The 24322-nt window shown below is 37.3% G+C and overlaps 1 long non-coding RNA gene across 1 annotated transcript in view; it reads left to right on the top strand.

Annotated features, from left to right (window-relative positions):
• The window catches only part of LOC141920990 (uncharacterized), a 31825-nt gene extending 13415 nt beyond the window's left edge, over window positions 1-18410 (top strand). The window contains exons 2-3 of the long non-coding RNA XR_012622519.1: window positions 18153-18184; window positions 18275-18410. This is a non-coding gene — a long non-coding RNA (uncharacterized LOC141920990). The remainder of the gene's footprint in view (window positions 1-18152; window positions 18185-18274) is intronic.
• Window positions 18411-24322: the final 5912 nt, after the last annotated feature.

Here is a 24322-nt window from a genome sequence, read left to right as displayed (position 1 = left end):
GATGCACTTAAAACAGACAACATGAACTTTACAAAACTAGTGCCTCTTGATATTCATGTGATAAATGACATTTTTTAAATATTGCATTTGCTAGGCTTGTGTTCAAGTTTGTTGATGCTGTTCTGAAAATTAGAATTCCATGTTTATTAACTGTCTCTGTTTTTTTGCTAAAATTTGACAAATTAAAGATAAAAAAGGGTTTTTTCTAATTGGCAGCAAAGCATACTACTTCTGAGATGTGAAAACCAAGATTGGCATTTTACTGAGTCATATATCATGAGAATGGATCACCCCTTTGGCACCCTAAGCATATTAAAACCAGTTTTACCTCTAATTACACTGTTGTAATCACACAGTATGTAAGGAAGATGGAATAAGTGTTTTGATTATTAGCAATACAGAATCTGGTTCACTTTTCCATTGTCTTGTTGGATCTGTGACAAAGCTATGAAATAAAGTATATAGTATGATAATTGGTGTGATGTAGCTGACTAAAAGCAGAGAACACAGCTGAAGGTATGCCCCCATGTTATGTAGCAGAATAGAGAAGAACTACACATTAAATGCAAAACCAAAGCTTGAACCTAGCTAATAAGTGTTAGTATTAGGCTGTTGCAAGAACTGAAAACTTGAGTGTCTGTTCCAGTTACAGGGAAGAATGCTTAAATTTACCTCTAAAATAGCAAAAGCCAGTCCTTCCCAATAATTAGTTTTAATGCTACTGCACAGAAAATATTAAGTTTGTTTTTAACTTATTCAATGTAGAAGCCAAGGTGATCTCAGTAAATGACCACAGGCCATTGCCAAGCCTAATAAGAACCCTAAAGAGATCATCCAGCATTATATGCATATGATACACAAATTATAGGCACCAAAACCATTCCTACTAGAAAACTAGTAAGTTGTTTGTCTTAAGCAGATGTCATAATTTTTTTCATGCATGTGTCTGTAGGGAAAATAGCCTAAATGTCAATGGATATAGTGTTGCATTCATCAGTGCTTTAGCCTAGAATAAGAGCTGTAAGATGTGTTATTAGCTCCATTTCTCCAAACTATGTCTTATTTGTAAATACCATTATTTCAGAATACTAACACTGACAATTTTGTTAGTAGCCTTCAATTCTTACCTTATGTGGTTGGTTAGTTAGACAGCGGAAGCCAACAGATTAATGGTATCAGCTTCCCAATTTGGTGTTTTCCCTTTCCTACTTATACTTAGCAGGTACTGCACTGTTCTTGTGGGAGATGTCAAGGCAGGGAAAGTGGGGACATAGGCACAGGAGGACATCTTATGTGTACTGGACAGGCTGAGCCACTTCTTGACTTTTGCCTGCTGTGAAAATACATTTCAAGCTCTCAAATATTACACTTCTGAGGGAATGGTGACTTTTGTTTGCAGCAGTCAGAAAAAAGTGCCCTTTGTTTGCAGCCTGTCAATAGAATGACCTTTCCCTCTTGCCAATTTATGCTCAAGAAATACATGTGATTGTTTTCCGTTTGCTGCATGTTTCAAGAATCTTCCAAATTTGTTTGATCAATGGTTCAGAAGCTTTCAAACTGACATGAGAAAATACACATTTTTGCAGACTCATTTTCAGTTGGACCTGAAGCAGCTGAAGCTAGAGATCAACTAGAATTAATCTGTACTTAATGAAGGAAACTTGCTGAATTTCTATAAATGCTTGCCTATGACACATATCCAGAGTTACATAAGAAGTCTGCCATTTATGCAATCTGCTTTGGCAATATTTATATTTGTATTCAAATCTTCTCCCGTGGGAAAATGAATAAATCAAACCTTGTAATTGCCTATCAGACAATAACCTGCATTTTGAAATGCATATGGCTACCTCAAAGGCAAGAACAGGCTTCAAAAGCCACTTTCAGGTTTTCAGAATTGGTCTAACCAGCACTGTTTTCTTCCTGCTCTGTTAAAAGCAGATGCTAACTTTGCCTTTAATGAAACAAAGATGCACCATATTTTATATAACTACAACAATTTAAAAAGTAAATTTAGATGCATTCTTGTCTGTGTGGCTATGTAGCAGGTATAGATGTACTCAAACGAGTTTTGCTTGTATTCTAAGTTCTCTGGAAATCACATAGCCGTGTTAGCATGACATTGTACCCAAGCTGCAAATCTCTGCTAAAAAGAAGCGTATGTTATCCTGAGCACATGTTGCAGGTTAACATTGTGATACTGCTTCTGATCAGCATCTGATCCACATTCAGCCTTCTGGGAGCAGTGTAGACCTCCTACTGATCTCTTTTCCTTCTCTGAAGGTAAATAAGATGCAATAATGGCATCAGGTCCTCATAACTGCTGCATATTGACAGTACATTTCATGTCAGCAGTATCAGTTAGCTACTGTTGCACTGGGTAATGCCCAAGACTAAATACAGTGGAAGCTCATGCATGTTATGCTCTTGCATTTTGTCAACCAGTTATGCCAGTTCTTTATACCTTAAGTGCCTTTAAAATGCAAGTCTTAGAAATGGCTGCCTGCAACCCTGCATGTTCTTTAGGAAGTCGGAAACATGGGGTCAGATTTTTAGGAGATTTTTTAAAAGACTTCTTGTTTGAGTGGGGCAACACCTCTCCGCTGAGGTACCTGATTCCTTATGAATTTTAGCAAGTACCATGCTGGTTAGGTTCCCATGCAGGGTACAGGATGGGTTCCTTGCCTAATTTGCCAAGTCAGAAGCGGTGGTTGCATTACATGCATTACGTATTAACTGATCTGTACTTCCCTACCGATCTCAAATCTAAAAATCTGCATTATGTAAATCTCATGAAAGCTAGGGCAGATGTAGACCTCATAAATCTCAGTGACTCAGGGGGGATGGGTTATACATCAAAGTCAGAGCAGTGACAAACAGAGGTGAAGTCCGTCAGCCTAAGCCTCAAAGAATAAAGTTGAAGTGAATTTTAACCAAAAGGTAACGTGTGCAAGGAGCAACTGCAGGAACAGCTGTAGCAGAGTAATTCATTATGCTGTGGTAAATTTAGATGGTATCTCTGAGCCCTTAGTAACCTGTGACCAGCAGTTGAATTCCTCTTACCTTACATGTGATATCTCACACAGGTGCACTGTGCTAACTGTGCCTCTCAGCTGTGTTTTGATGAGAGCCATACTGCCCTTCCACCCTCTGGCAGCTGCATCCAGACCTCTTCCAAAAGCATCTTAAAATATTATCAGCTTACCCAGTAATATAGAGGTCATGCCAGTGTTATTTACTGCTAAATATGTATTTAGCATATGCTAAGCTAACATGTGCATTCAGGCAATAACAGCTTTGATGCAGTGGCATCCTAAAGTAACTCTCAGCTGTTCTTGACTGTGTCAATGGTCTTTCACTGCTGCTTCTGCCCAGTGTATTCTCAAGCCAATGGTAGCCTTAACTCCATAAACTCTTAGCTGAAATTTCTTCCTTACTGCAAGCACTTAATCATGTTGCTTCTTCATGTTTGCCCTAGAATGGAAGGCAGCAAGCACTCCCACAGGCAGGGAAAGACCTTCTCCTGGATGGTGCAGGGACCACCCCTCAGCTTTTTATTGTGGCCCCCCAGGTGAGGCTGCTGCCTGAATTGTGACTGTTTCTCCTTTACTGCATTTCAGTGCAAAGTGCCAGTGATTTAAGTGATTTAAGGCACAGCCCTCAGAAAACATGGCCTGTTGCATTAGGAGGCAATTCAAGAAGTTGCTCAACTGTTAGTTACCAGTTCCTGGCTGAGAACTGATAAAAGACAATGCAAGTATTTCTAATCCCTGAAGCTGATTTTGCCTTGAACAGACTGGATTACTTGGGCAGCTACGTGGAGAGGAACAGTAAGCAAAGAAGCAGTGAACATCATAATCTTAAATACCTCCTGGTTGCACTTCCCAAGATTACAGTCTTATCCTTCCCTTTCAGCATCCACATGTCAAGATATGCATTATTGGGCCAAGTGTTTGTAAATCTGTTTATTAATGGCATTTTCCCATATTCCTACTCAGAGCTACATGGCAGTGGAGAGCTGTCATGTTTGTACCAAGTGTCAGGCCTCAGAATGAGGCTTTGTGCCAAAGTACGAGGGTATGAGACATGCCTCAGGTATCAGGCATGCCCTGAAAAATGCTCCGACCCACTCTCTCTACTAACTTAAACTCCTTTAGCATCTTCAGGGCTGTGACTTGAGCTAAGTCTCTGAGCAGCTTGCAAACTGGGAGGTGGAAACAGCATTTCGGCTGCTAGCAGATGCCAGCAGATGGAGAAAAAGAGTATGTCTGTAGCACAAAAAGGAGCATGGTCCACACTATAGTCATATCATCACAGTGTCATCCCAAGCCCATTAGGCTTGCTGAGATGTAAAGCTTATTAGTTCATGCACATTGGCTTCATTTCACAGCCAGACTGCTTCCTGAGGCTAAACTAGCATGCTGGCACATGTGCTGCACCATATTGTCATATCAGCTCATTTGACAGAAGTTCAGACAGCTACGTACTTCTCTCCTTGTGCACTGTAGTTCTACTCTAGGTACCTGGGAGGGTAAGTAGTGATTGATCTGTAGCTTTTGACACTAGTATTTGCATGATGCTGATAAGCATCTATGATCCTGCCCTTACTGTCTTTAAAAATCTAGTCCTAGATGTATGCAGGTTTCCAGAGTTGATAGCTGGTAATAGCCTGATGACTGCAGGAATAGTCACTTTCTTCAGTACCAGACAATTTTTGTGGGCCACTGGCATAGCTTCCTTTACAAGATGTGAATCATTCTTTCCCAGCTCACACTGATACTCTCAATAGAAAGGTGTGAGTGCATACATCTAGACAATGGGATCTTCCTTCAACACCTCTCTTAATGGAAGACTCATATTACTGTTAGTCTCAGGACAATGGACTTTTTAGAACAATTTCTGGACCTTTCTTTTCCTTTCCTGTATGTTTATTTTTAATCTTGTTTGTGTCCAGTCTTAATTATGGTCAGGCTTCTTCATTTGTTAGACAACACCATTTAGAAATCCCTATCCTAGCAGCTATGACTTTAGCAACCAACTGCTTGATGACTTTCCTCTTTGGAACTAGCTAGAATACCTGCCTGTTTAGCAATAGCAGATTCTCTTTCTAGCATACTAAATAGTCTAGGAGTGCGCTATGATTCAAAGACCACTAACCAAACATAGAGTCAAACAGCCATGTACTGAGCAACTAGATGCTTTCCCACATTTCCCAAATGCTGTCCTTCCAGTTCCCCTCTGCACTCTTGAAGCCCGTCTACCCAAGCCAGATAAATTGCACTCCTACTGCCTATTTTCCCCATTCTCCTCAAACCAGCTCCTTTAGCTCCATGCCAAGATGCCATTTCACCACCCTCAAACTGAACATTACTATTTCAAAATTTTATTCTTTACTGCTACTGAAGATCTAGAGTTTTGGATCATGAATAGGGTCAGGTAGATGTAATCTTTGTATTTGAATCATAACCACAATACTGGGCCGTGCAAACGCTTGTCATTTATTTTGTTACTTTTTATTTTCCTCTTCTGTTACTATTTGGTCTCTCTTATCTTTCCTCCTCTCATATAAAATTGAAAAAGAGATTGCTTCAGAACTTTTGGAGAACTTTGCAAAAAACCCCACCCTAAAAATCCTTCCATACTGTTAATTTCACATCTGCAAAAGCAGATACCAAAAATCTCTACCACCCACCTTTGGTCAATAAATATCGTTACTGCAAACAAGCATGAATTGTAGGAGCTGAACAAATCAAGATGCGCTTTTGACAGGTTCATTTGGCAGTGTAGGAGGATATTCTACAATTCTAAAAATATGTTCTATTTTCACAGACATTTTGAGATGTCTCTGTAAGTTCTCTTACAGAAGATGGCCCAGGGCCCATATGGTACGAGTCAATCTGACAGATGTTATATAATAATCTTCCTTGATTAAACTAGTACAAGACATTCTCTTCTCACCAACCAAATAACAAGCAAAAAAACCCCATACATTCTGAAATACAACACCACCAGCTAGATAGACATGATAGAGCTAGAGACCTTCTTATAAAGAACGTTGTGGTCATGTCTGGGAAACCCTTGTCCCTCTGTGACATGGGAGGAGTCCATTATCAGCTGAGGTAAAGTAACAAACAGAATTTATTAGTTCTAGAATTTATATCCATGTTATTAATTTGAAGGCCAGATTAGGGAATAGCAATATACACCAAAATAATTCTTTAAAAGGAAAGCAATAGAAAGAGAGGGACATATTACAGCACTGATAATAATTTCATTACTTTACACAGAGAAACTGAAAGCAACTCATTTATAGAGCAAGTTTGCAGGATATTTTGTGGGAATAGAAAGGGTCTTCAAAGGTTTTGTATCAGACATTGCAGGAACAGGAATCAGATATCTTTTGAAATAGGGATGTGCTATTACTTTTTTGACTATATCCATTCATACAAAGGGCACGTTGGGATATTTTCCCAAGGGAGTTTACTGAAGTGGCCTTAGGCATACAGCATCTTCTAGGAGCTCATTAAAAATACCACAAAATAAAAAAAGTCTTTAATCTTTTCTTCAAGTTTCTCAAAACTCCATCCGAGTCTCCAAAGTTGTTGATCAGAGGGAAAAGGATGTAATGAGAGTCCATGCCTATACTGCCAAAAAAGAGAATTTATCTCTGAAACATCTGTGCTGATCACCTACATTAAACTTGCAAGAAAAAAACCCAAAATATAACTGTCGTTAATGTCTATGGCGGAAAAACATTCAAGCTTTTGCACATAGACATATGATTTTCTTATACCAAATATGCTCATGGAGGCTGCAGTGTCTGGTTTTCCCTCATTTTTTGAGTTGTTAAAATTGCTTTAAAAATTTAAATTTATTTTATGTGTGTTACATTATGTGTGCAGAGCCTCACCATATTGTGTTATGATTTGGACCTAATTTTGCAAGCCTGTTTTTTTTGTATTTTATTTATATTAGTAGTCATATGGGGATGACTGTAATTCATTACTCTCATGAATACATCTTTACAGAATTGGATCTTTAGTCTAGATCCAGTAAAACTGAAATCAAATTTTATATCATAATGCTTTTGTGGATCTAGAGCTTTGTTACTTTTTAGGATTTCTTTCTCTCTTTCTCCCTTTCAGAACAGTTAATCATCCTATCTTGTTTAATTGCTCAAAACTGTCTGTTTATGTTTACACGGCAACCTCAGAGACTGAAGACAGGAAAAGAAAATCCTCTGGTCTAGAGATATAGCACTATATCTGATTCAGGGTTGTCAGTCAGCACTCTCAATTTCATGCTATTTATTCTGATGTAAAGGCATTTAAACATGTAGGAAGATTCCCATTCGTTTTATTGGTCTTGGCATGCTTGTCTGAGTCTCAGCTAAAACAACAATCTTCTGTTCATCTTGTATGAAATTGGACTTCATCTTATTGTACCAAAACTCCTGGGAACTAATTACAAGCCTATTTTTATGGTAAAACAAGCATATTAAAAGTTTACAAATTGGGTGTATGTTTACTTTCCTTAGCTCACATACTGTGCTCTGGAGTATTATTCCCATATGTAAACAACACTGCAAATATAAATTGCCTAAGTGGCTTCCCTGTTGTCAGAAACAGATGTTCAGTGTGGTAGTTACCTCATCTTTTTTCAAAAACAAATACTAAGCCCCCTGAAGTTGTTCTCCTTCAAGTGAATAGCGAAGTGGAATACTGTAGTAATTATTTTCTTCGCTGAAATATTTTTTATTTGAAAGTAAGTGTCCATTCATAAAATGACTATACTAATGTTGATTGAGCAAAACATAAAATCATGGGCCTAAATTTAAGCACTCAAGGGCATGTGACACTCATGTGCTTAATGCTAAGCATGTGTTTTAATATTCTGATAAATGGAGTTCTAACACATCAGCTTTCCCTACCTCCTCATGAATGGATGAGGATAAATTTGATTCTTTGTAGTCACGGTCTATGTTTTGAACCTTGAGGTATACTTTTGTAATTCTTTGAGAAGTGAGGGGTTTTTTTTCAAATGCAAGGGCTTGGCATATTTTAATTTGTTAAAATAAAAAGAAGTTCACATTTTATTTGGTAATACCAGGTGAATGAATTTAAAAGAAACACCAGACACTATGAGATTCATGATAAAACAATGAATTTCCAGAAGGGGGGTATGAAGTCACGGCTACATTGCAGATAAGGGGACAGAGCAGTTGTGTGGATACTCATACCTGTGTGTGCAACCAGGGTAAGCACAACACACCAGATGCACAAAAGCTAAAAGGCACAACTTCCCTGATATCTTTGTACCTCTCTGGCAACACTCTAAGCCAGTAACTGCTATTACCTCCTCTAGCATTTGAGGCTATAAAGATCATAGACAGTATGCAAGAACCATCAGCAAACGCCACCAGAATATTAAGATTTAAGCACTCTAATACTGTATTATTAATCTCAAAAATCAACCTTGGCATTCTCCAGACTAATTCTGTGGTAAGAATGATTGCATGTCCATTTTTGGTACACTTATTTTAGCAGAATCTCAGCAGCTACAGTAATAGATTTTATCAAGGTGGGAATTTCAGAGCTGAGACCACTGAAAATGAAACATGCCACAAAGAGATGATTGAATTGATGTTAATGGGTGCATATGTGGTGATGGAATAGTCCAGTGTATATTGTAGGTACTATGACACCTATATATTGTTCTTAGCAAACTAGAAAACCTTAAGTACTTTGGAACAAGTAGGATTATCATTAAAACATTAGGAGGATTAACCAACGCAGTTGAGCAGGGCCTTCCCCTTGATATGGAGGGTGTGGTATACATATTTCAACAGGCACTCCTTAAAAACAGTCCCAGTTGTACTTGTATTGAACAAACAGGCTTGACTCACCGTATTTGTCAAACCTTAAAAAAGTATGTCAATAGTAGCATGGATGTTGCACATGACTTTCTCAGGAGAATAATTAATACCAGACATCAATGTTTATTCCCTTAGTGATTGTTTCCATAGACTTAAAAAGATCACGTCAAGTCTGGTAAGAAAAGTACATAATCAAAGTACCTGGATTTTCAAAAAGTTATTGTTAGAGGATGATCCAGGTAGTGACCAATGGATGAATTCAATCCAGCCTGTTTATATTTTCCTGCTACAAGCTTAAAACAGATGTGGAAAACGCCTACCAACTGAATGCCTGTGGTGGCTGTGTAGGCACTGGGTGTGGTTCAGGAAGGGCCTCTGGTTTCTAGCCTGGAAAAGCAATTTGCTCCATTGTGCTCCATCGATATTGCTAGGATGGGCCATTATTGTTCTTCCTCCGTGTTGGAGCTACACACAGAAGGAGTCTGCCTCTACAAGAAAGCAGATCTCAGACTAAAATACACACAACGTGTTCTCTGTCCTTTTTCACTATTGTTGTTTCCAGTTCTTTATCTGGCAATGTATATTTCAGGTTTTAATGCCTTTGGTTTAGAGCTCTTTTCCTTTCTGAGGAAGGGATGTGCTGTTACATATGTTTGAAAAGGCCCTAGAGTACTGTGACCTCCTTTACTTGGCCTCTGGTTTGGACCCTAATATATGTCTGTTAAATAAATGAACTGAACAATAATAAATATACACAAATAAAATCATATAGACATAAATGTATTAGTTATTCATGTTATTCATAACATCAGTAACACTACAAATAAGAAAAACCAGTAAAATCTGTTAATATAGTATTTAAAAGCTATTATTATAAATAGTGTAGTATGTACCTGCTAGTCAAGAAATTTATGTTAATGCACAGAAAACTATAGAAAGAGAACTAGTGAAGCTGTACAGTGATCAGAATATAACTTCTGAGAGCTATGATTAAGAGTCAAACCTTGCTGGATGTGTCACTCTATGCAGAAATCCACAGGACTCTTTAAAAAATGCATTTTAATGCCATCTGGAGGGGGAAGGGGAGATATAATAGCAGACAATAAAATAAAGACATATTCTTTATTAGTATGAACAATAAATACCTAAATTTCAAGAGCATGTTCAAGAATAATTAACTTCCCCATAGCAGAGGTGACTCCACTGGAAGTACAAAAGTAACTTCAACTCTGCCCTTGCATATTTAGCAAAAATTGTGATTAGGCACTTCTGGAAGCTGCCAAGAATAGCCCAAGCACACATCACTTCACTGCTTTGCTCCTGAGTAACTTTATTTCATCCCGTTTCCAAGCTCATTGTCTACCTTCCTCCACAGTTTCAGTTGCAGAGGTTGTTTTCAGTTCTGCTCATAAAAATGTTACTGCTTACTACTGTTGACACCATGTACAGTGCTGCCAGTGTAGAAGATTGGTTTGTACTCCAGATGCTGCTGAGTGGCAATTGTGAGCGAAGGACCCTCTATAGACTCTGTACAGATGCCTAAACAGACTTGCATTTTCAGAATAGAAAACCTCACTGTATACAAACCACTTTCAGTGGCTAATTGCATGGCCAGTCTGGAGAAAGGAAGCAGTATACTCAGCATGATTTATCAAGAAGAATAATTTTCTAAGTTATAGCTACTTATGACATCTTATTTTAAAGTTGGATATCTTCAAATAGTAATATGTTTTAAGATTTCAGACTGAAAGCATGTGTGAAGATTTCAGGAGGTGAAAAGCAAATAAATACTTGATTTGCAGTGAAAGCAATTGTTTACAGTGCTGTATTGTCTGAACATACTGCAAACAACAGGGAATGTCTTACAGCATCTCCTGCTTAAGGGGGACATGCTGCTATCCCCAAAGGAAGGAATGTGCAGATTAGTTGTAGTGATGTGCCTAGAACATTTGGAGCAGAGTGAGGTGTGAAACTAAGATCTGCCAATGCTGCCCCTATCTACAGCACAGCCATATACTTGCCACAAGAACGTCAGTGGCTAGCGTGCAATGAGATGTGCACTAAGGACTGAACTGATTATTTGGGGTCTTAGGTCACAAAAGTACCAAGATGCACAATTTTCAGACCAAGACATCCAAAAGGCAAGAGCCCCTTTAAATACAGAAGTGGGACTAGGCAGTTGAAATTCAAGGAAAATTTGGAAACAATGGAAAATCAGCCATGTATCACATATCCCATGTATCACAACAGATATTTTTTAATGATGAAAATAATGGAAATATTCTGATACTTTTAGAGGTTTGCTAATTTTTAACATGCATTTTTTTAACATTTGATATTTAAAAAAAAGAGAGCTCCTCTGACACTATATAAAATCCAATTAGAAGGCCAAACTGTGTATTTACCCTGTTGTGACTGTTTCACCTAGATACCTGTGGATGCAGAAGTGGGACAAGGTCATTGTTTTATGAACTACTACAGGTGCTTTATGGGGAAGGGAAAAAAGCCCCAAACTGCTTTTGCTTCTTTTTTCTTACAGATATCAAGCTTATGTATTCTTAGTCTGGGGCTAACGGAAGTAAACTGAGGAGGAACCTGTTTTGGGTTGGCAAAGGGCTAAATCTTATGATTACATTTCTTATGCAGAGATTGATGTGGAAAAATTGCCAAGTGAAATGATAAATGCTAAACAGATCTCATTTCGTCTTTCACTCAGGTCTTCCTTAAAGAATATTTATTCCAGGGCTCTGCAAGCAATATTTAGTTTGCTATGTTGATTAATCTTTTTAAAGTAAAATCTGGAGAGGTTTGCTGTTATTAAGGTGTGAAAGTTTTTGAAACAAAAATGTTGTTAATTTTTAAATAGAAGCTCTGCCTTAATTATTCTCATTCATAATTACCTCAGAGTTTCATAAACCATGCCGGAGACTGTCCCTAACATGTTTTTTTCTTCCTAATGTCTGGGAGCATTGCCTCAGAGTACGTTGCTGTGGCACTGACTAGGATAGCAGTGACGTGTTATTTTCCTCTTCAGTTTCTGAGACAGAGCTTGGTCCTAATTTAGTGTCAGACTGCACATTTTCTCTTGTGAGGCCTAAATCTAATTGGATTGTATGCAGTTCCGTCTAAGGAACTGATTAGAATTTGATTTCTTGTAACAAAACCAGAAATTTAAACAGTCTGAGCAGAAGAAAGAAGGTTAGTTCATCACCACCGAGGATGTGGATTCTACTCTGGATGGGACTGTAGGAGAAGTAACCTTCAGTGGAGAGATGCCTGAGCAAGTCCCAAAGAAGAACAGTTCTCTAGTAACACTCAGTTATTAGGATGTACCAGTCTCCGACTGGTTTATCCATGCGGTTCCATGCCCAAGCTAAGGAGTACATCAACATACTGGAGCAATCCCACGGAGGCCTGCCAGGATGATAAGGGGACTGGAGCACATGGTGTACAAAGGAGAGAATGAGAAAACTGCACTTGTTCAGCCTTATGAAAAGAAGGCTTAGGGGAGACATTTCTGCTGTCCAAAACCAGAAGTTGACTCTTCTTGGAGGTACACCGTGGAAGGAGAAGAAGCAACGGATCCAAGTGGGAACAAAGGAAAATCTGAATCAATTAAAGGAAAAAAAAAGAACGATAACCTTTTGCAAGGAAAGAATTGAAGAATTGCTGACAGTATGGTCATAGTATATGTCTAGAGATACATTCAAACAAAATACAAAAAGCATTTAAATAGTTTCAGGAATGTTTTAAAGGTCTGGGAGATGGCAGAACTTGATACCTTTGCATAACATTTCAGTTGTCTAGCATTTTAGAGAGGTTTCTGGTGGCAAATATCTCTCTCATTCTGTAAGCCATATTCGTTTAGAGCTAACCAAGCCCCAGAACTACCAAAACTCTCCTTTAAAGATTAATTTCTCCTGCCTAGTTACTTATGCTTTTATGAGAAGAGCATATTCCCTGTTTTCAAAAACAAAAAAAAATCTGAAAATCCATTTGCAGATGACTTATTTTTTCTGCTTAACTACTTCTGTATGTAATTTCTCTTTGAGACACTGTTTCAGCTCTACTTTGCCTACCTGATATGCTCCAAGCTCAGGTACCATTTTTTAAAAAGAGTGATTCAAATGTGGTATTAGCGTTAAAATATTCAGTTACAGGGTTAGACATTTGTTTTCCCAATCTAGTTCTAGCATTCTCTGAAATATGATTGTTTTCTGACAATTAAATACTGTTACCTTGTGATCAAGGGTATTCAAGAGGATCACAGGAATGTATTTCACTGGAAGGAAAAATGAATGATGAAAAGACCTTTTTCCCCATCTTCTCCCAAAGTCAAAAAATATTTTGACTGTTTCCAGTAATGGGAAAAGTATGTTTCTGCTTTTTATTGTCTCCTTATTACGCTATCTTAATTTCTATTCCTTTTCCTTAAATCTAATGCTTATTGTGCCATCCCCCCTATATTTCTGCTACCATGCTCTCTCATTCACCTACAGTCAAATGTTCTTTGAATCAATCAATAGGATTTAAAGACTGTTGTGAATTCACGTTCAACTCCATTTGAGTCCATTTGCATAGCTCCAATCACAAAAGGAAAAATGAAAACTCTCATTTTATCAGGAGTTCAAACGTTTCCTACTAAGGATTACTCAAGTGGTGTGGAGCTGCTATAGATGCCTTTTGGATCACGCTTTCACAACTCTCCCATCTTTTCAAACACATTTAATTCGGTAGGGTGGGATCGGACCAGAATACCTGCACTCTAACAAATGGCAGCTGATGATGAAATTAGGCACACTTCAGAGTAATGCAGAAACTACTCTCCACACTGTTAGTGGTAGAGCGAGCAAGCAAAAGAATTCCTTTAAAAGGGAGTCCTAACTAGGACGACTTCTTTGCCCCTTCAGCCTTTATCAACCAAAGATGCTGTTCCAATCCAGGAAAAGGATGAAATCAGAATTTCAAAGCTATTTCGGCATACAGATGAGGGGAGTTTACAAAAGTGTGCGATTATGTAAGCTTGCAGATTTCCCTGGTGCCTCTCTGTTTCCCGAAGATCCTAAATAGCTTTGCTAATCTGAGCCTAAGGAACCAGTTTGCCTATTAAGCAATAGCAATATTCAGGTGACTATGTGATTAAAATTTCATTACTGCTTACTTTATTTCTCATTAAGTTTACATTTTCATTCAACATTAATGTGAGCTACCTACTCTAGGCAGAATATATGTGAGTAAGTGCTGTTATAAAACATGTATTCTGGATTGCTTCATATATAGACATCAGGTGACAGCAGTAAGATGAGGTAGTAGTACTACAGGGTAGTGTGTGAAAGACACAGGAATTGACTGTCTTAGCAAATGATGCTATTTTTTTTTCTCATTAGGCAGCAGATATTTTCAAAAGGAAGTCAACAGAAATCAAGTAGTAGCTTTATCCCATTTAAAAATTGCCCATGTGTTTATCCAGCATGTTTCAATTCATATTCTTAACCTAATAACTTTTCTCAGTTACTAGTATCCTCATTTAATCTTTGGACTAACTGCTTTGCTACCTCACCTGTTATATGAATTCAGAACATTTTCTCCAAGCTGGTAGTCTGAAATATAGAATTAGAAATAGATCCTGCATGTTATTCTGTTTAAAATAAACACACACACACACAAAATTGATGTCAGTTGGACAGCTCTGAACTACAAATCTGAAGCATAAATAAAATTCAAACACCCCCATCTCTTCTTTATTTCAAAATCTCACACATACACATCATCTTGACCTTACTAACTTTATGAAATAATCAGTGTTGAGCTAGGCTTATAGTGTGGGGGTTCTATAGTGTGAAATTAATGAGCTGGATGGGATCCCTTATATTTGGGAGGCAGAAGGAAGTTCTGTGGGGAGGTGTGAAGTCTACTCATGCCAGTGGAAACGTGTTGTGTGGGCACTGAGGTGCCTTTAAGAGGAGTTCCGTAATCTGACATTTTCTTGCTTTCAAGAGTTTTCTCTGCATGGATGTCATACTCAGCTTTAACTGATTCAAATGAAGTTCTTCTGTACGGGAATATGGGCAATGAGTAGGGAAGTGCTGGTGAGGTAAGGCTGGTGAAACCAGTCACAGGTTCTGACGCCACAAGAAGCTAAATTCAGCACTGGTGTAAGCAAGCTCACAATGTAATAACCTTAACCTACTCTGAATTTGGAGCAGAGATATTCTATCAGTCACCATTTGGACATGATATAGTCCCTGCTACCTGGCAGTGTAGTATGATGGGACAAGAAATGTTTAAAATCCTTTATCATCATCTGAAATTATGCACACCTTATCTACTAATGTTGGGTTTTCTGGTTGGTTTTTTTGTGTGTGTGTTTTGTTTGTCTCTTTTTAAACTTTGGGGTCTGTTTTCTTACAATCTCATGCACCAACCTTTCTTTGGCATGAAGATCATAACACTTCAGAATAAGTGTGGGTCCACTAAGGGTATGTGTATATGTCAGCAATGTGACTGTGTAGGTCTGCTTAGAGGTATAGTCATGCTTTCTGGATGGAAGTTCATGTAGAATTTTTTAATTTGACTTCTTTTTAAAATTGCTGGACTTTGATGCAGACTATATTTCAGGTGATTTATGAATTCGACAGGAAAAAAAGACCAGCACAAAAGTTCCTAATTAGCACCACTATAGTCTGTACATTCTTCAGCTGTCATCTTTCAACTTTCACCTTCTCTTTAACCTCAAAAAATATATATAAAATTATATTTATATATAATTTATACATATAAAAATAAAAAATATAATAACCAAATATGTGTTTGAAAATAAAATACTACTGGGTACATATGAAACTAATTTTCCCTTGTTAAACTTTTCATGAGAACTAAAGGAGAACTTTTGTGCTTTGTGCATTTTAGTTCAGTGTCTGCAGATAAGTGTTGAATAGGTGGGTACTGCAACTTTGGGAACATTTTGTGCAGATGTCTGCAGCATGGGTAACACTCCCTGACAAGGAATTTAGTAACTTTTAACACTGGGTTATAATTATACTTCGATAAAGCCTTACATTTAATACTACCTCTTTTTCCAGTGAGCACATACCTCAGGTAATCTCACTTCATTATACCAGTCCGTTATTTGATTATATTGCCAACTAAACCTTTGATTGAGGCAGCATAATGATTTCCTTTTTTTAAAAAAGTTGAAAATATCAACTTTTGGCTGGAGTATTCCTTGCTTGGTTTCTACCCAAAAAGAATTTTTAAAATGTTTGATCAGAAATTCATTTCACAGTGTGAGCGTGGGAAAATAGACAGACATTTCTCATTATAAAAAAGGCACTGGTGTTATTTTGAACATCTGTACAACTGTAATGGAGAGATGTTAAAAGCTGAAATTGACTGAAAAATTGTTTTGATTTGCTTGAGTTATAGGCTTTTGAAAACAGGACTCTGCACTTGGTCAAAGCAATTTTTTTTTCACTAACATAGCATGCTGTGATGCTTTTATGGCTAATACGCTAAAGAGCCAGGGGCTGAGGGAGCATTTCTGTGCATTTTCAGCTGGAGCTGACAAAAAAACCTCTGCAAAATTGAAAATGGCTTTCAACAAAAATGATTTGCCCTTCACTGAAAATGTTCATTGAAATAAAACAAATCCAAGTGCAATCAGTTTGAATCTTGAAAAAAAGGGTGTTTTTTAGTTGTTGGTTTTGTTTGTGTTGGTTTGTTGTTTGTTTGTTTGTTTTTGTTTTTGTTTTTTTTTTTTTCTGGCAAACTTATAAATTACTATTAAGAGAAAAAAAAAAATCAACCTCAAAATTAAATAGAACTTCTGCGCTACTTGTAATATTCCAGGTAGTACAGTTACCTACAATCAAGTCTTTCTGTTTACCAAAGGCGTACACAGCTAGATCTTCCAGTAATGCTGGCTACTATTTAGGAACATGAGGTTAGTGATACTGGAGCAGATCTGAGGTGTATTGCACACAAACTTCGTCTGTCAGCCAAGGTACAAAGCCCACCAGAGTAGGCAATTATGAAGCATCACAGTAGAAGTATTCCAGACTCAGGTAACTACAGGTTATGCCCAAGGGCATGCTTTTAAAATTAGATGTAGATTCTATCACACTTACTTCTACTGAATTTATTGAGGTGTTTGCCTTGCAACAGAGCACACAGGGAAAATTTCGGTATAACATGTAGCTTGGCATAAGTAAAATAATTTTATTCAAAAGTAGAGTTGATTAGCAGAACAGAGCAAAAGAGAGGAAATTTTTGATCAAGATATATGAGCTGAATAATGGAATTATTTTGATACCTGGAATTTCAATGAGTCATCTGCAAATTGTGCTAATAATATGAAAACATAATGTTGCGGTCAGTGCTAACTTCAGTTTCTGTAACTTGAAGTCACTAATTTGTATAGCTAGGAAGGTTTAGGCATTGCTAGCAGTATGCAAAATGATTTAAGATGTATATAGGACATAAATATGAGAAGTGGATAGAAGAACATCGTAAAAGCATATTTAGGAGAAATAGTCATTGTTGGAGGAGTTAACTTTCTGTAGCATGATGTCTATTGATGTTAGGCTGTGGTCTTAAATAAAATTAATGAACAAGGTTTTGCATGTGGAAGGATATAACAAAATGCCGACAGTTTGCTATGGAGGGTTTGATGGGAAATAACTGTTGATATTCACAATAAAAGAACATTAAATTTACCAATAGCTCTCTGAAGTAAACCCGAGAACTTGTAATTATTTGAAAAATATGCAGACTAATTAACAGAAAATAAAAAATACTGACTCGCATCAATTTCAGTCTAACATGGTGCTCAGTCATAGAATCATAGAATACTTTGGGTTGGAAGGGACCTTTAAAGGTCATCTAGTCCAATCCCTCCTGCAATGAGCAGGGATATCTTCAACTACATCAGGTTGCTCAGCGACCTGTCGAGCCTGACCTTGAAAATCTTTAAAATTTTGTTTTATTCTTTTTTTTTTTTTTTTTTTTTACTTAGCTTCTGGCCTCTGTAAAACTATGAAGAGTAACTCCTTTTGCTTCATTTTGTGCAAAAAAAAATTCTACAGCTGGGATGGGCCTGATTATAAGATGATGTTAGTATATCTTCTATATAGTTTTCCATTCCATTTTGAATACATTTTAACATTTGTTTCATTTTAAATGCATGAAGATTTTCATTGATTAATAATGTATGGCTGAAAATATACTGAAGCAAAAGGAGTCTTATGATGGAACTTTGATAAGTTTCTGTTTTTTACAGATGTAACCATTTACTGTGATAAAAAAGACCAGGTAAGTCTTACTCTTTACCTACTCTCATAACAGTTCTTTCAATAATAATGTATTCACTTCTTGCAACATAATTATTTCTCTTCTTTGCAGACCCAAGCATGTTATATGGTGTCACTGCTACTTATTTCTATTTACTTTTAAATATAAATGACTGTCTAATAATAATGGAGTTATTTTGCCTCTGAGTCATGATATCTCTTACTTCAGTAAAGGAATTTTTGTGTGACAGATGGTGGGATTACTTCCTTCATTTAAATCAAATTTGTCTGAAAGACCTTTGCTTCTTCCACCTGTATTTTTAGATACAGCTACTTAATGTTCAGCACTGTAGCTCTCACACAAGAACACCTTCCAACTCTCATCTACAACTGCAGGAAGAAAACTAAGCTATTGGCTTCTATCCACAGGGCCTTTAATTGCTTAGCTGCTCAGTGCATGAAGGTTTTATTCCTTTATTTAAAACACAACACTTCCGGAAGTAGAAGAATAACTGGGAAGGGGGTCAGAAACTTTCAAAATTATACCAGAGCACTTTGGTAGAAAAAGTTAGGGCTGGCCAAAAATAACCACAAAAGAAAAGAAAATCAAGGTCATAAATTGTTTATTTATAGATGTTTTCATGAACTAAATATTCCATGTGAGGATAAAGCATAATGGTTTCACTTACATATTAGGTCATCTCAGGACAATCTGTAAAGTATTGCATTCTTATTTCAGTATCTTAGGCTGCTTATTTAAATTTCTTAATGTGTGTAATTACACCCAATGAAAGCATCAACTTTATATGGCCATCTTTGAAAATGACTGTTTCATGTCTATTAATCAACTTAGTCTTAAGATGTACATACTGTTACTCACCATACATCTTTAAGAACATCAAAAGGCTGTAGATTAACCAGTTCACAGCATGCAGATACAATAAATGGCTATGATTTTTCAGGCTTCACATTTCAGCTGGCAGTACTGTATGACCATGAAAAGTCTTTTAGTTACCCCATGTACTATATATAAAATCCTAGAAGATTAATCTTCCTGTCCTGGTTTTGGCCCTTCAAACATTGGGATACACATTTAGCAAAAGCCACCTGGTTAGTCAACAATAGGGGATCTGCCAATAGGGCTGGCCCTGCCCAATCAAAACTTCTATGTACTGTAGAAGGGGATAAAGTTCCTATAGTGCACATAAAAAATATGTGAGGGAAACCAGTTTGGGTTATTCCTGCCTCAGGTAAAGGCAAACCCATTCATGGGATTGTTTTTGCCCAAGAACCTGGGCGCATTTGGTGGATGATGCAGAAGGATGGGAAAGTCTGATGTGTGCCTCAAGTGGATTTGATTTTAGGTGAGAATAGCCAGTGAATTAAATTGTATAATGTTAACTGCTATATAACCCTGTCACTGTATGTCATCACTAGTATAATTGTTATATACTATATCAATGGTATTACAGTAAGAATCACTTAGATTAACGAAGAATGAATTTTGATAAAACTGAAAAAAATGCAGTAGTGATGGAACCAGAACTGGCCTAGCACGCAGCAATCCAAGACTACACACATCCTCCTGCTGTGCCCCATGTCACCTGCTCACTGCACCGCACCGAAGCCCGATCCTGTCCTGCTGACTGAGCAGACTTCACACCATCCCTCCTGCCCAGAAAGACTGTATAATAGATGAAGCCCAAACTCATGGACTAAATGAACTCAGCAGACATTTTATAGGGATGGCCCGCAGACTAAGGGAATGGTGTGTATCTCTGTGTATCTCTCTCTCTCTCCCTCTCCCTCTCTCTGTCTATCTATCTCAAAAGACAGGAAAGATGATGGTGATTAACTGGAATGTACTGGAAATTGTAGGACCTGGGCATGATGTAAATGGTATAGAATAAGGGGTGGATACTATCCTGATTTCAGCTGGGATAGAGTTAATTTTCTTCCTAGTAGCTGGTATAGTGTGTTTTGGATTTAGTATGAGAATAATGTCGATAACACACTGATGCTTTTAGATGTTACTACGTAGTGTTTATACTAAGTCAAGGATTTTTCAGCTTCTCATGCCCTGCCAGCAGAAAGGCTGGAGGGGCACAAGAAGTTGGGAGGAGACACAGCCAGGGCAACTGACCCAAACCAGCTGAAGAAATATTCCATACCATATGACATCATGCCCAGTATATAAACTGGGGGGAGCTGGCCAGGAGGGGCGAATTGCTGATCTGGAATTGACTAGGCGTTGGTTGGTGAGTGGTGACCAATTGCATTGTGCATCACTTGTTTTGTATATTCTTATTTTTATTATTATTATTATTATCATCATTATTTTCTTCCTTTTCTGTCCTAATAAAATGTCTTTATCTCAACCCACAAGTTCTACTTTTTTTTTCTGATTCTTTCCCCCATCCCACTGGGTGAGGGGAGTGAGCAAGTAGCTGCATGGTGCTTAGTTGCCAGTGGGGTTAAACCATGACACTTCCCAATCACGTATGAAACACGCCCATCAGTTAAAGAACTATGGCTGGAGGATCACTAACACCATTGGATTTACAGGTATGAAATGAAATCAGGTCCCAGATCACACCTGGATGTGAGCATGCATTGGAATTCCAAAATTCCCCTCATCTACTTTGGAAATGTACAGCTGCTTTATGAATTTTTAATATGCTCCTTTTTATTTCAGGTTTTGTTACTGTTCTGACATTAGCCAAAATACTATACAAACAGGAACAGATTACCGCAGTATATTCAGTTTATCTTTAATTTGTGCATTCTGGACATGGGAGATTCTCCAAATAAACCTGCATCATTACAAACATAATGAAGTTTATGTTTACTGCACTGATGTAAAGGGAAGAAAACTACATACTTCCCCAAACCATAAAAAAAAAGCAACACCCAAACCCTTATAGGTATTGATAAACTTCTAGGTCTCAATCTTTCAGTTAAAATATGCCCTCCTGGCTGTGCAGTATGCCACTGATTTTCATGGGAACATTTACCCTTTATGCCTGCATCTCTGTGGGATTCTCACTGTGAATAAAGGTTAGGTGTGTTATTGCTGGGTAGCTACAAGTGTGAAGGTAACCTAGGGACCTGTATGCCATGGTGATCTGCAAGTTACTGTGCAAGACCAGGAGTGAGGAGTTTATCAGTTACCTCATTCCCTGCAAATGCAGTGCCCCAAAGCCACCAGAGACCAGAGAATTGCTCTGGCAGCAAGTCCCACAACACTTGCTAGACTTTACTAAGTTTGTCAGTTTTTAAGGACAAACCATAGAAATTGATCTTTCCCTTGAAAAGGCATATAAAAGTCTTTGATCTTAGATGAATTTTGCTCTGATTAGAAGGGATGTATGTTATTACATTGTTGATGAGAAAACTATTCCCATATTTTTTCCCTATTTAAATACAGAGCAGGAGCCAATTTACAGTCATGAGTTTACTTACATGTCCTGGACAATAATAACTGCATTAACTTCTGGGCCAATATATTAGACACTCTGTGTATAAAATAAAGATGTGAACAGTAAATAAGGAGGTAAATTTGTAAGAAATTCAAGAGGGAGTCACAGAGAATAAGAGGAAATTACAAAAGTTTCCAAATTCATTGTTATTCTGAATTCATATAACAGCTGGCACAAGTGGAATTCCCTCTTGTAAATATACAGACTCTAGAGTCAAGAGCAGGCATGCTGAACCAGCCACTTTTCCATCCTTCTCATTCATCCAGCTCCACACACAGTTGATTGAAACCACAATTAAAACAGGGTTTAACGTAACCTGCTAGTCCCATCAAAATTTGGGATGAGCTAATCTGCATTAGCTAACTGGTGACATGGTTACTCCTTGTGCGATCTGGTGATGTCTAACCATAAGGTCTGGAACTTGATTTAGAAGTTATGTGTAGTGTAACACTACTTATATTCTTCAAAGATTTTTCCAAGGCATCAGCAGCTTTGTATAAAAGCCTTTCTGATTTCTGATGAGGTGACACCTAAACCCCATTTATTTCTCTTACTATCTTCTTATGGCTGCCTTGAGCCACCACTTATAAGACGGATCTGACATTGCTGAACAGAGGCTTTGCAATGAGTTTACAAATTACTGTTAATTGATTGTGCTTTCCAGTCAAATATGCCAAGGATTTGTGTTTGGATGTATATAATACACAACACATGCAAATGAATAATTATTTCATTGAGTAGAATGATAGATCTGTTGTCATGGATTCTCATTGTTGGCATGCATTGTTTTCATTACCATATTACTCACGTGTTTACTGTCTGCCAACTCTTTTTTGGGAATAGAAGAAATACTCCTGTTTACAGTTTAGCATTTTTTAAACAAGTTAAATCAGTTATCTGTGAGTACTGGCTTGGTTTCAATTTTTTTCTTTATTAGGAAAGACCATTTTGGAGTTTGTTGACTGCAAAAGAAGCATACCAAGAATTTCATGAATGAAAATAATTTTTCATACTCTGAGCTCACTCAGGAAAGGCCAAGTGGAATTTTACCAAATTTTACAAAGCATTCACGTTTGAGCAGAGAAAAGTCAGAGAAAAATAATATTCTTCCCCCCTAAAATTATAAGGACTTAATGACAGAAATTTTAATGAAGACATCTCATCAACCATAACATCTTTTCATTGATGAACTGCTTAATGAACTCTGAAACCATAAAACATACAAGGAGCATTAAATCAAGGAAAGGTCCCTAACAATTTTACAATCTTACAACCCCCACCTGAAGTTATAACTTTAGAAGAGATAACATATGATCTGTGGAAAAAGGCTTCTTGGAAAGCAGTTTGGATAATTTTCCTCTGAGAAGAGTGAAAAAGGTGCTGATTGAATAAAGATCTGATCTCTTGAAGCAGACTACAGAGAACTTCACAAGGGTCATTTCTGCTAAGAGCATATTTGTTCTGTTCACATGTTCCAGGTGGCCACAACAGAAATTTGGCTACTTAGAAATAAATTACTTTTCCCATAAAATCTTAGGTTAGACCGCCAAGCTAAAAATGAAAGGAATAAAATCGGGACTTGCAAGAAATGAGCTTATATTTGCATAAATACAATAATAATAATGGATAGATTTACTAGGTGTGTCTAGGAATGGTAATTATTGTTTGGCAGAATAAAAATCTCACCTCCATTTGTACATATGAGATGTACTAACACCAAAAGATTAATTTGTACATACTAACACCAAGGAAATGAGGAAAGAAGTACAGATCTCTAGGAAGATATATATATATAGATACAGATCAATGGAGGGTGAAAGGAACCACAGGGAGGTCCATTTAGAAAAAGAAGAGCTGGAGATAGTAAATAGAAAAAAAAAAAAAATCATGAGGCTGAGGAGAACATTCATACTATATATAAGGCTTATGACCTTTGAAAATGGTGCGCTGGCAGCAGAAGAATGGTGCAGATATTTGTATTTCCTGAATGGCATTATTTCCATCACAGATTTCCCTTGCTCCTGTATAAAACAAAAGACCTACTCCATTGGTGTTATGGATGCTCTACTCAATGTGCTATGAAACATCACATTAATTTAATGTTGACTAGCCTAACCCAGCAGTTGGCAACTCCTTTCTGCAGGTTTTCCAGCAATCCTCTAGTCTGGGGCTTGGAAAATGCTAATCAACTACTTATTCAATATATAATAAAATTAAATGTATGGCTCAGGACATTCAGATTCTGAAAACAGTTGGCTGGCTAGGATAAACTGGTACATTCTGAAGACCTGGAAGTTGTACCAATTTGCGCAAGCCAAGGATTTGTCCTGTAGAAAGGAATAAACCTGTTTCACTTAATGTACATTGTTGTATGCTGTTTTAGAAGTGTGTGTGTGGGGTTTAATATAATTGTGTGTTCTACAAGAACAGCACGGATTCTCCAGAGTAGGACTTTTGAAATTAATTTCCAAAGATTTACATAAATTCTCTGAAGGCAAATAATTTTAATTTGAAGGAAGAGCCCTACCCAGCTGTGCTGCAGATTTTAAGTAAATAAAATTTTTCCAGGGGTAGAAAACAAACAGCTTCCAAACAAAGTTGGAGAATTAACACCATAGGACAAATACTATTTCTGAGCACTCTGATAAAGCCCCTGTCCCTATTACTTCAGAGTGAAATCT

The sequence above is a fragment of the Strix aluco genome, chromosome 3 (genome assembly GCF_031877795.1).
Source record: "Strix aluco isolate bStrAlu1 chromosome 3, bStrAlu1.hap1, whole genome shotgun sequence".
Lineage (NCBI taxonomy): Eukaryota > Metazoa > Chordata > Aves > Strigiformes > Strigidae > Strix > Strix aluco.
The sequence above is the reverse complement of the archived record's forward strand: the minus strand, read 5'-3'. Positions and strand labels throughout refer to the sequence as shown.